Source organism: Lithobates pipiens, unplaced genomic scaffold (genome assembly GCF_037356315.1).
Source record: "Lithobates pipiens isolate NorthernLeopardFrog02 unplaced genomic scaffold, aLitPip1_a1.2 Scaffold_8, whole genome shotgun sequence".
Taxonomy (NCBI): Eukaryota; Metazoa; Chordata; class Amphibia; order Anura; family Ranidae; genus Lithobates; species Lithobates pipiens.
In genome coordinates, this window is record NW_027507903.1 from 681,546,147 (window position 1) to 681,558,167 (window position 12,021).

Below are 12,021 nucleotides of genomic sequence, written 5' to 3' on the forward strand. Positions count from 1 at the left end.
ACTTAAGCTTGATGCGGCCTGTTGCTTACTGCACATTTCGAACTCATCATTTAGGAAATATAAAACTTCACTCACCAGGCACCTCTTAAATGCGGCCAAATCTCTCATCCCACTGTTATGGAAATCATCCCAGGTCCCCACCACAAAAGGCTGGCTACTGAAAATTGCTTACATTTGCGAGATGGAGGATACCCGAGCTCAGGCTGAGGAAAAAGTGGACCGTTTCTATGCCACTTGGTCCCCATGGTTTGCCTTTAGGTATTCTCGGGACTATCGCAACCTACTAAAGCAATAATTAACACCCCTGATAGCATTGATGGAGCTAGTAGAGGTTGAGCATTAATATTCGAGAACTGGATGGTCCCCTGGTCAGAGGTGTCCTTCCAAACCCTCCCCACCTTCCTTACTCCCCCCCCATCCCCCTGTCTTTTTATCCCACCCCCCTCTCTGTTTCTTCTTCATCTCTTTGCCTTGCCTGAATGTGTAAAACAAATTTAAGTTTAAGAGCTGGGCTGGGGCGATAGGCCAGGTTAGGCCACAAACCTGATCGGATCTTTGAATATGATACAGAACTAATGGCCACAGCCCACAGGAGAGCTTGGTATATTTACGCTTTTGTGATTGAATGTTCTAATTACAAATCTTGTACCATATATGCTGTACATATTTCTACTCAATTTGTTATATGCTTCAACTTTTCTCAATAAACCTTTGAAAGTGAAAAAAAAATAAAAAAAAGTGTCGCTCCTGCTATTATCTATACCTGAGTATCTTCACTTGGGGCCACCAACCCAACATATCTTATTGGTACTGGCCTAGTGGGAAAATGCTCCTTCACTCACCATCCCCACCCTCCTCTGTCAGATGCTGTGATCACAAGCCTGAGTGAGGAGGTTATACGTATAATACCTACCAAGTGTCACTCCTGCTATTATCAATAACTGAATGGTGAAGTATCTTCACTTGGGGCCACCAGCCCAACATAGCTTATTGGTACTGGCCTAGTGGGCAAATGCCCCATTCACCCATCATCACTGTCCTCCTCTGCCAGAAACCATCAATGGGGCATTATTCCTCCCCCATTTCTCCCCCTAAAACCAATGACGGGACATTGTCTACTCCCACTGACACCATAAATGGGGCATTATTCCTCCCCCTCATACCAAGAACGAGGCGCCATTTCTCCCGCTAAAACCAATGACGGGACATTGTCAACTCCCACTAACACCATCAATGGGGCATTATTCCTCCCACTCATACCAAGAACGAGGCACCATTTCTCCCGCTAAAACCAATGATGGGACATTGTCAACTCCCACTGACACCATCAATGGGGCATTATTCCTCCCACTCATACCAAGAACGAGGCACCATTTCTCCCGCTAAAACCAATGACGGGACATTGTCTACTCCCACTGACACCATCAATGGGGCATTATTCCTCCCATTCATACCAAGAACGAGGCACCATTTCTCCCGCTAAAACCAATGATGGGACATTGTCAACTCCCACTGACACCATCAATGGGGCATTATTCCTCCCACTCATACCAAGAACGAGGCACCATTTCTCCCGCTAAAACCAATGACGGGACATTGTCAACTCCCACTAACACCATCAATGGGGCATTATTCCTCCCACTCATACCAAGAACGAGGCGCCATTTCTCCCGCTAAAACCAATGACGGGACATTGTCAACTCCCACTAACACCATCAATGGGGCATTATTCCTCCCACTCATACCAAGAACGAGGCACCATTTCTCCCGCTAAAACCAATGATGGGACATTGTCAACTCCCACTGACACCATCAATGGGGCATTATTCCTCCCACTCATACCAAGAACGAGGCACCATTTCTCCCGCTAAAACCAATGACGGGACATTGTCTACTCCCACTGACACCATCAATGGGGCATTATTCCTCCCATTCATACCAAGAACGAGGCACCATTTCTCCCGCTAAAACCAATGATGGGACATTGTCAACTCCCACTGACACCATCAATGGGGCATTATTCCTCCCACTCATACCAAGAACGAGGCACCATTTCTCCCGCTAAAACCAATGACGGGACATTGTCTACTCCCACTGACACCATCAATGGGGCATTATTCCTCCCACTCATACCAAGAACGAGGCACCATTTCTCCCCCAAAAACCAATGATGGGACATTGTCTACTCCCACTGACACCATCAATGGCACATTATTCCTCCCACTCATATCAAGAACAAGGCACCATTTCTCCCCCTAAAACCAGTGACGGGACATTGTCTACTCCCACTGAAACCATCAATGGGGCATTATTCCTCCCACTCATATCAAGAACGAGGCATCATTTCTCCCCCAAAAACCAGTGACGGGACATTGTCTACTCCCACTGACACCATCAATGGCACATTATTCCTCCCACTCATATCAAGAACGAGGCACCATTTCTCCCCCTAAAACCAGTGACGGGACATTGTCTACTCCCACTGACACCATCAACGGGGCATTATTCCTCCCACTCATACCAAGAACGAGGCACCATTTCTCCCCCAAAAACCAATGACGGGACATTGTCTACTCCCACTGACACCATCAATGGCACATTATTCCTCCCACTCATATCAAGAACGAGGCACCATTTCTCCCCCAAAAACCAATGATGGGACATTGTCAACTCCCGCTGACACCATCAATGGGGCATTATTCCTCCCACTCATACCAAGAACGAGGCACCATTCCTCCCGCTGAAACCAATGATGGGACATTGTCTACTCCCACTGATGCCAAGACATTTTCTACTTTCACTGGCCACAGTCTGGCCCCCCCTAATGCCTAAAAGACAGCAAAACGGTCCTTTCTTTAGAAAGTTTGGAGACCCCTGTTTTAAACCATGGAGAGCAAAATTTAAAAAAATGTGTCTGGATTGGCTGGGTGTGAAAAGGCCACAGCCAGCAGGAGACCCAAAGATCTTGAAATGATCAGTAAAGCATGGTCAGATAGATGGTCTCCATGATCTTCTAGACCCAGTCAGACCTGAGCCTGGTTTTCGGAAGGCTAGTTCTCTCTTCTATAATAATGGTTTCTAAATCTACGTATGCGAGTCATTTTTTATACAACAGAGGACTATAAATCTGTCCATCTGACCACAAGAGGGAGCTCTGAGCTTAGAATTGATGGACACACCAAATGATACCACTAAAATGATAATAATGATAAGTAATATATACAATGCCTTGCGAAAGTATTCGGCTCCCTTGAACTTTTCAACCTTTTGCCACATTTCAGGCTTCAAACATAAAGATATAACATTTTAATTGTTTGTGAAGAATCACCAACAAGTGGGACACAATTGTGAAGTGGAACGAAGTCTATTGGATTTTTGAAACTTTTTTAACTAATAAAAAAATGAAAAGTGGGGCGTGCAGAATGATTCGACCCCCTTGCGTTAATACTTTGTAGAGACACCTTTTGCTGTGATTACAGCTGCAAGTCGCTTGGGGTATGTCTCTATCAGTTTTGCACATCGAGAGACTGAAATTCTTGCCCATTCTTCCTTGCAAAACAGCTGGAGCTCAGTGAGGTTGGATGGAGAGCGTTTGTGAACAGCAGTTTTCAGCTCTTTCCACAGATTCTCGATTGGATTCAGGTCTGGACTTTGACTTGGCCATTCTAACACCTGGATACGTTTATTTGTGAACCATTCCTTTGTAGATTTTGCTGTACTGATCTGGTGGAATTCCTGTATTTGGCTGCATCCATCTTCCCCTCAATTTTAACCATCTTCCCTGTCCCTGCTGAAGAAAAGCAGGCCCAAACCATGATGCTGCCACCACCATGTTTGACAGTGGGGATGGTGTGTTGAGGGTGATGAGCTGTGTTGCTTTTACGCCAAACATATCGTTTTGCATTGTGGGCAAAAAGTTCGATTTTGGTTTCATCTGACCAGAGCACCTTCTTCCACATGTTTGGTGTGTCTCCCAGGTGGCTTGTGGCAAACTTTAGACAAGACTTTTTATGGATATCTTTGAGAAATGGCTTTCTTCTTGCCACTCTTCCATAAAGGCCAGATTTGTGCAGTGATGACTGATTGTTGTCCTATGGACAGACTCTCCCACCTCAGCTGTAGTTCTCTGCAGTTCATCCAGAGTGATCATGGGCCTCTTGGCTGCATCTCTGATCAGTCTTCTCCTTGTCTGAGCTGAAAGTTTAGAGGGACGGCCAGGTCTTGGTAGATTTACAGTGGTCTGATACTCCTTCCATTTCAAAATGATCGCTTGCACAGTGCTCCTTGGGATGTTTAAAGTTTGGGAAATCTTTTTGTATCCAAATCCGACTTTAAACTTCTCCACAACAGTATTACGGACCTGCCTGGTGTGTTCCTTGGTCTTCATGATGCTCTCTGCGCTTTCAACAGAACCCTGAGACTATCACAGAGCAGGTGCATTTATACAGAGACTTGATTACACACAGGTGGATTCTATTTATCACCATCAGTCATTTAGGACAACATTGGATCATTCAGAGATCCTCGCTGAACTTCTGGAGTGAGTTTGCTGCACTGAAAGTAAAGGGGCCGAATAATTTTGCACCCACCACTTTTCAGTTTTTTATTTGCTAAAAAAGTTTAAAATATCCAATAGATTTCGTTCCACTTCACAATTGTGTCCCACTTGTTGGTGATTCTTCACAAAAAAAAATTTTTTTTTATATCTTTATGTTTGAAGCCTGAAATGTGGCAAAAGGTTGAAAAGTTCAAGGGGGCCGAATACTTTCGCAAGGCACTGTGTGTGTGTATATATATATATATATATATATATATATATATATATATATATATATATATATATATATATATATTTATTTATTTACAAGCATATTCTTTGGTGCTGTGCTATTTGGAAGTACATTTTTCTTAAAGCAGCTAAAAAGGGCTCTACAAGAACTTAGAATTTAAAGCCCAACTCATGTAGAATAAAGTATACACACCTCTCTCTCCCTCCCCCCCTCCCTCTATTTCTATCTTCCCTCTCTCTCCCCCTCTGTCTCTCTGCCCCTCTCACTCTCTCCCCCCCTCCTCTCTCTTCCTCTCCCCCTCTATCTCCCCTCTATCTCCCCCTCCCTCTCTCTGCCCCCTCTCACGCTCCCCCCTCTCACTCCCCCTCTCTCTCTTGCCTCTATCTCCCCCTCCCCCTCTATATCTCTCCCCCCTCTCTCTCCTTCTTCCCCTCTCCTCTCTCTCTCCCCCTCTCTCCCTCCCTCTCTCCCCCCTCCCTCCTCTCTCTCTCCTCTCTCCCCTCCCTTTCCCCTCTCTCTCCCCCTCCCCTCACTATCTTCCCCCCTCTCTCTCTCCCCCTCCCTCTCTCTCTCCCCCTCCCCTCTCTCTCTTCCTTCCTCTCTCTCTACCCCCTCCCTCCTCTCTCTCCCCCTCCCCTCTATCTCCCCCTCTCTGTCCCCCCTCTCTCCCCCTCCCCTCTATCTCCCCCTCTCTCCCCCTCCCCTCTATCTCCCTCCCTCCCTTTCCCCTCTCTCTCCCTCCCTCGGTCTCTTTCTCTCCCTCCTCCAGTCCTGTCACCTCCCTGTCTCCACCCTTCTCAGACCACGCTGTATTTCTGGTACCAGTCTCTTAGGGACAGAGGTAAGTGGATTGCTCGGAGAGGGGGGTACAGAGGTAGGTGGATTGCTCGGAGGGGGGGGGTACAGGGTCACGAATATCTCTGATCCCCTCCCCCATCCTGTATACAGTCTGGAATTGTTCTGTTTCTGTCTCTTGGAAGTGAGCCATGCTCAGCTGTTTGCCAATGTTTGCTCCGTCATTTCATTACATTTACCGGATTAGCAGGCAGAGGGAGGATTTCTGTGGTTTGTAGACAAAGGGGTGAAAGCGACAGATGGGGGGTGGGGGGGGGGGGGGGTAACATCCACCATGATCAGGGAGGGGTTTCTGCTGCCCATGCTGATTGAATTTCCTGCCCACCCACATGCAGGAGAAATGTAAACAGTGGGGGAGACAGTACAGTGAGTGATAACATGAAACCTCCAATCATGTTGGCGGTAAACTACAAATAAAAGTCATTTAACGTTTTTAAAACTGATGTTTTTTCAGGAGCACTGATTTTAATAAAGCTTAAAGTAAAACAATAGCAGTGAAACATTCCTTTAAATATCATGTCTGGGGGGGGTCCCCTTAGTCTGCCTGTAAAGTGGAGCATCTTTCCTGCTCTCAGCTGTAATGTATTGCCGGATCCTGGCAATATACATAAAAAAAAAAAAAATCATTGAAAAAAATGGAGTGGGTTCCCCCCAGTTCAGTACCCGCGCCAAAATGTTTAAGAAATGGCGTGAGGGTCCCCCCAAAGCACCTTGTCTCCATGTTTATGGGGACAAGGGCCTCATTCCCACAACCCTTACCTTGTGGTCGTGGGGGTCTGGGGGCGTGGGGCTTATCAGAATCTGGAAGCCCCTTTTGACAAGGGGGGCCCTCAGATCCCGCCCCCTATGTGAATGGGTATGGTGTATATTTGGTCCCCTACCCATTCACCAAAAAAGTGTAAAAAAAAAGGGAAAATGACAGCAGAGAGAAGGCACTGACTTTCAATAACGTCATACGACGCCCTCCCAGAACTGGCCGACCGCGATGTAGCTGTTATTTTTATATAGCGTGGTTGGCAAGTGGTTAAAAAGGGTAGAGCGGGGGAAGGCATAAATTGTGGGCAGAATTTTGCACTTACATTCTGTACTTAGGACCCCTACACTGTTCATTGCACACCCTGGGCCCCCGCACTCCACCTTACAGACTCCTGCACCATATACACTATATTGTACATAGCTTCTGGTCAAAGTGTCTCAAAAGCGCCCTCTACTGGTAATAGTTTGGCAACACCCAGCGTTTTCCGCTGCAGGCTGCATTACTTCTCTCCTGACAGGAGGGGGCGGGGCAAAGGTTCCCCAGTTTTTTTACAATCCAAGCAATGCCAGTGTCACTGAGGAAGGTTGTCTCCTACAGGCCGCCATTACCTGCTCGCTGTCAGCCGGCAGCGCTGAGGTTTCTATGGTGACGGGGACGCAGCCGCTGCCAAAATATAAACATTACAGAAGGGAAGGGCAGGCAAGCTGCAGCCAGGCAGGAGTTGTACAGGAATGTGTGTGTGTGTGCGCGTGGGGGGGGGGGGGGGCGCAGACACTGCAATCTGCAACAAGTGAAGGTTCCAGCATCTGCTCTAACCCTCACCAGGCTGGGGGCGCTTGTAGATCGCAGTGTTAGCAATACCATGCAATGCCAAGCCGCAGCTAACAAAGCCAGCAGACTACTCTCATGCAGTAACAAAGGTCATTACATAACACCAGATCACCCTCATCCTACATACGAAGTTCTGTTTTGGACACAAATTCTCAGGAAAGACATTAGTGAATTAGAAAGAGTTCAGTGAAGGCCAACAAAATGACTAAGGGGGGTGGAGGAGCTCAGTTATGGAGGACCTCATCTATGGGGGGTGGGGTACCTCATTTATTGAGGGTGGAGGAGCTCAGTTATAGGGGGTAGAGGAGGTCAGCTAAGGGGGGTTGAGGAGGTCAGCTAAGGTGGATGAAGAAGGTCAGCTATGGGGATGGAGGAGCTCAGTTATGGGGGGTGGAGGAGCTTAGCTATCTGGGATGGAGGAGGTCAGCTATAGGGGGGGGGGTGAGGGAAATCAGCTATGGTGAATAGAGGAGCTTAATTATGGGAATGGAGGAGCTCAGTTATAAGGGAAGGAGGAGCTCAGCTATGGGGGGTGAAGGAGATCAGCTGTGGGGAATAGAGGAGCTCAATTATGGGGATGGAGGAGCTCAGTTATGGGGGATGGAGGAGCTCAGTTATAAGGGAAGGAGGAGCTCAGTTATAAGGGAAGGAGGAGCTCAGTTATGGGGGGTGGAGGAGCTAAGTTATGGGGGGTGGAGGAGCTCAGTTATGGGGAGTGGAGGAGCTCAGCTATGGGGGATGGAGGAGCTTAGCTATAGGGGGTGGAGGAGCTCAGTTATGGGGAGTGGAGGAGCTTAGCTATGGGTGGTGGAGGAGTTTAGCTATGGGGGGTGGAGGAGCTTAGCTATGGGGGGTGGAGGAGCTTAGCTATGGGTGGTGGAGGAGCTTAGCTATGGGGGGGTGGAGGAGCTCAGTTATGGGGAGTGGAGGAGCTCAGTTATGGGGAGTGGAGGAGCTTAGCTATGGGTGGTGGAGGAGCTTAGCTATGGGTGGTGGAGGAGCTTAGCTATGGGGGGTGGAGGAGCTTAGCTATGGGGGGTGGAGGAGCTTAGCTATGGGTGGTGGAGGAGCTTAGCTATGGGGGGTGGAGGAGCTCAGTTATGGGGAGTGGAGGAGCTCAGTTATGGGGAGTGGAGAAGCTTAGCTATGGGTGGTGGAGGAGCTTAGCTATGGGTGGTGGAGGAGCTTAGCTATGGGGGGGTGGAGGAGCTCAGTTATGGGGAGTGGAGGAGCTCAGTTATGGGGAGTGGAGGAGCTTAGCTATGGGTGGTGGAGGAGCTTAGCTATGGGTGGTGGAGGAGCTTAGCTATGGGGGGTGGAGGAGCTTAGCTATGGGGGGTGGAGGAGCTTAGCTATGGGTGGTGGAGGAGCTTAGCTATGGGGGGTGGAGGAGCTCAGTTATGGGGAGTGGAGGAGCTCAGTTATGGGGAGTGGAGAAGCTTAGCTATGGGTGGTGGAGGAGCTTAGCTATGGGTGGTGGAGGAGCTTAGCTATGGGTGGTGGAGGAGCTCAGTTATGGTGAGTGGAGGAGCTCAGTTATGGGGAGTGGAGGAGCTCAGTTATGGGGAGTGGAGGAGCTTAGCTATGGGGGATGGAGGAGCTTAGCTATGGGGGATGGAGGAGCTCAGTTATGGGGAGTGGAGGAGCTCAGTTATGGGGAGTGGAGGAGCTCAGTTATGGGGAGTGGAGGAGCTTAGCTATGGGGGATGGAGGAGCTTAGCTATGGAGGATGGAGGAGCTTAGCTATGGGGGGTGGAGGAGCTCAGTTATGGGGAGTGGAGGAGCTCAGTTATGGGGAGTGGAGGAGCTTAGCTATGGGGGATGGAGGAGCTTAGCTATGGGGGATGGAGGAGCTCAGTTATGGGGAGTGGAGGAGCTTAGCTATGGGGGATGGAGGAGCTTAGCTATGGGGGATGGAGGAGCTTAGCTATGGGGGGTGGAGGAGCTCAGTTATGGGGAGTGGAGGAGCTCAGTTATGGGGAGTGGAGGAGCTCAGTTATGGGGAGTGGAGGAGCTTAGCTATGGGGGATGGAGGAGCTTAGCTATGGGGGATGGAGGAGCTTAGCTATGGGGGATGGAGGAGCTTAGCTATGGGGGATGGAGGAGCTTAGCTATGGGGGGTGGAGGAGCTCAGCTATGGTGAGTGGAGGAGCTTAGTTATGGGAGGTGGAGGAGCTTAGCTATAGAGGGTGGGGGAGCTCAACTATGGAGCTGAAGCTTAGTTATGGAGGATTGAGGAGCTCAACTATGGAGGTTGGAGGAGCTCAGCTATGGGGGGATGGATGAGCTTAGCTATACACAGGCCCCGCCTCTTCTATCCATCGCTGCCACCCCCCATGTCCATGTGTCTGGCCCCTTTCAGGATGCCGGGCGCATAGATTCCAATGCGGGGGTGGGTGTTTTTTTGAAGCACAGATTAGAGCCAGAGGCTTTATTAGGCTTCAAAATACGGTGGGATCGGGGCACAGAGAATGCACTCAGAGCCCACCCAAGTGTGTGAGAATAGGGAGTGAATATTCACTATTCTCACACTGTATTGTCTCAATAGAACATGCTTTTTCATTGAAGTCAACGGGACGCGCTTTTGCATTGAAGTCAATAGGACGTGATTTTTGCATTGAAGTCAATGGGATGCGCTTTTGCATTGAAGTCATTGAAGTGCATTGAGGTCAATAGCAGGTGTTTTTGCGTTGAAGTCAATGGACACAATTTTGCATTAAAGTCAATAGGGGGCGTTTTTTGCATTGAAGTCAATGGGAAGTGATTTTAGATTGAAGCACTTTTTTTTTTTGTTTCTAAGGTTCTCAGCTCTATTAGTATCACTGCCTTTTCTGGGCCGTGCATCTGCTTTTATTTACACATAAACAGGAAGTCCCAAACTGGGGGGTGTGACCTCACAGGAAATGACCAAATAAGGATGTAACACAGAATATGAATGGCAGCACAGGAAATACAACAATGACTAGAGGAGTCTTATGGGCGTGTCTGTTAAAATAAAATCTTCATAAAATTCCCACAACACTACTGAGAGACGGGTATTGATGGTGGATTTGGCACCGGTGGTGACTCCGAGGGGTGGGTGTGGATGTAGGGGAGGATTACAAGTATCTGGGGGTACACATGGACAATACGCTGGACTGAGGTATCTGGGGGTACACATGGACAATACACTGGACTGAGGTATCTGGGGGTACACATGGACAATACACTGGACTGAGGTATCTGGGGGTACACATGGACAATACACTGGACTGAGGTATCTGGGGGTAAACATGGACAATACACTGGACTGAGGTATCTGGGGGTACACATGGACAATACACTGGACTGAGGTATCTGGGGGTACACATGGACAATACGCTGGACTGAGGTATCTGGGGGTACACATGGACAATACACTGGACTGAGGTATCTGGGGGTACACATGGACAATACACTGGACTGAGGTATCTGGGGGTAAACATGGACAATACACTGGACTGAGGTATCTGGGGGTACACATGGACAATACGCTGGACTGAGGTATCTGGGGGTACACATGGACAATACACTGGACTGAGGTATCTGGGGGTACACATGGACAATACACTGGACTGAGGTATCTGGGGGTAAACATGGACAATACACTGGACTGAGGTATCTGGGGGTACACATGGACAATACACTGGACTGAGGTATCTGGAGATACACATGGACAATACACTGGATTGAGGTATCTGGGGGTACACATGGACAATACACTGGATTGAGGTATCTGGGGGTACACATGGACAACACACTGGACTGAGGTATGTGGAGGTACACATGGACAATACACTGGACTGAGGTATCTGGGGGTACACATGGACAATACACTGGACTGAGGTATCTGGGGGTAAACATGGACAATACACTGGACTGAGGTATCTGGGGGTACACATGGACAATACGCTGGACTGAGGTATCTGGGGGTACACATGGACAATACACTGGACTGAGGTATCTGGGGGTACACATGGACAATACACTGGACTGAGGTATCTGGGGGTAAACATGGACAATACACTGGACTGAGGTATCTGGGGGTACACATGGACAATACACTGGACTGAGGTATCTGGAGATACACATGGACAATACACTGGATTGAGGTATCTGGGGGTACACATGGACAATACACTGGATTGAGGTATCTGGGGGTACACATGGACAACACACTGGACTGAGGTATGTGGAGGTACACATGGACAATACACTGGACTGAGGTATCTGGGGGTACACATGGACAATACACTGGACTGAGGTATCTGGGGGTACACACGGACAATACACTGGACTGAGGTATCTGGAGGTACACATGGACAATACACTGGATTGAGATATATAGAGGTACACATGGACAATACACTGGACTGAGGTATCTGGGGGTACACATGGACAATACACTGGATTGAGGTATCTGGGGGTACACATGGACAATACACTGGATTGAGGTATATGGAGGTACACATGGACAATACACTGGACTGAGGTATCTGGAGATACACATGGACAATACACTGGACTGAGGTATCTGGAGATACACATGGACAATACACTGGATTGAGGTATCTGGGGGGTACACATGGACAATACACTGGACTGAGGTATGTGGGGGTACACATGGACAATACACTGGACTGAGGTATCTGGGGGTAAACATGGACAATACACTGGACTGAGGTATCTGGGGGTAAACATGGACAATACACTGGACTGAGGTATCTGGGGGTACACATGGACAATACACTGGACTGAGGTATCTGGGGG

General features: G+C 48.6%; 1 protein-coding gene across 1 annotated transcript in view; it reads left to right on the forward strand.

Annotated features, from left to right (window-relative positions):
• The first annotated feature begins 5,481 nt into the window (after nucleotides 1-5,481).
• Nucleotides 5,482-12,021, forward strand: part of LOC143962105 (phospholipid scramblase 1-like) — a 53,205-nt gene continuing 46,665 nt past the window's right edge. The window contains exon 1 of the mRNA XM_077471432.1: nucleotides 5,482-5,631. The gene's annotated coding sequence lies outside the window, so the exon portion shown is untranslated. The remainder of the gene's footprint in view (nucleotides 5,632-12,021) is intronic.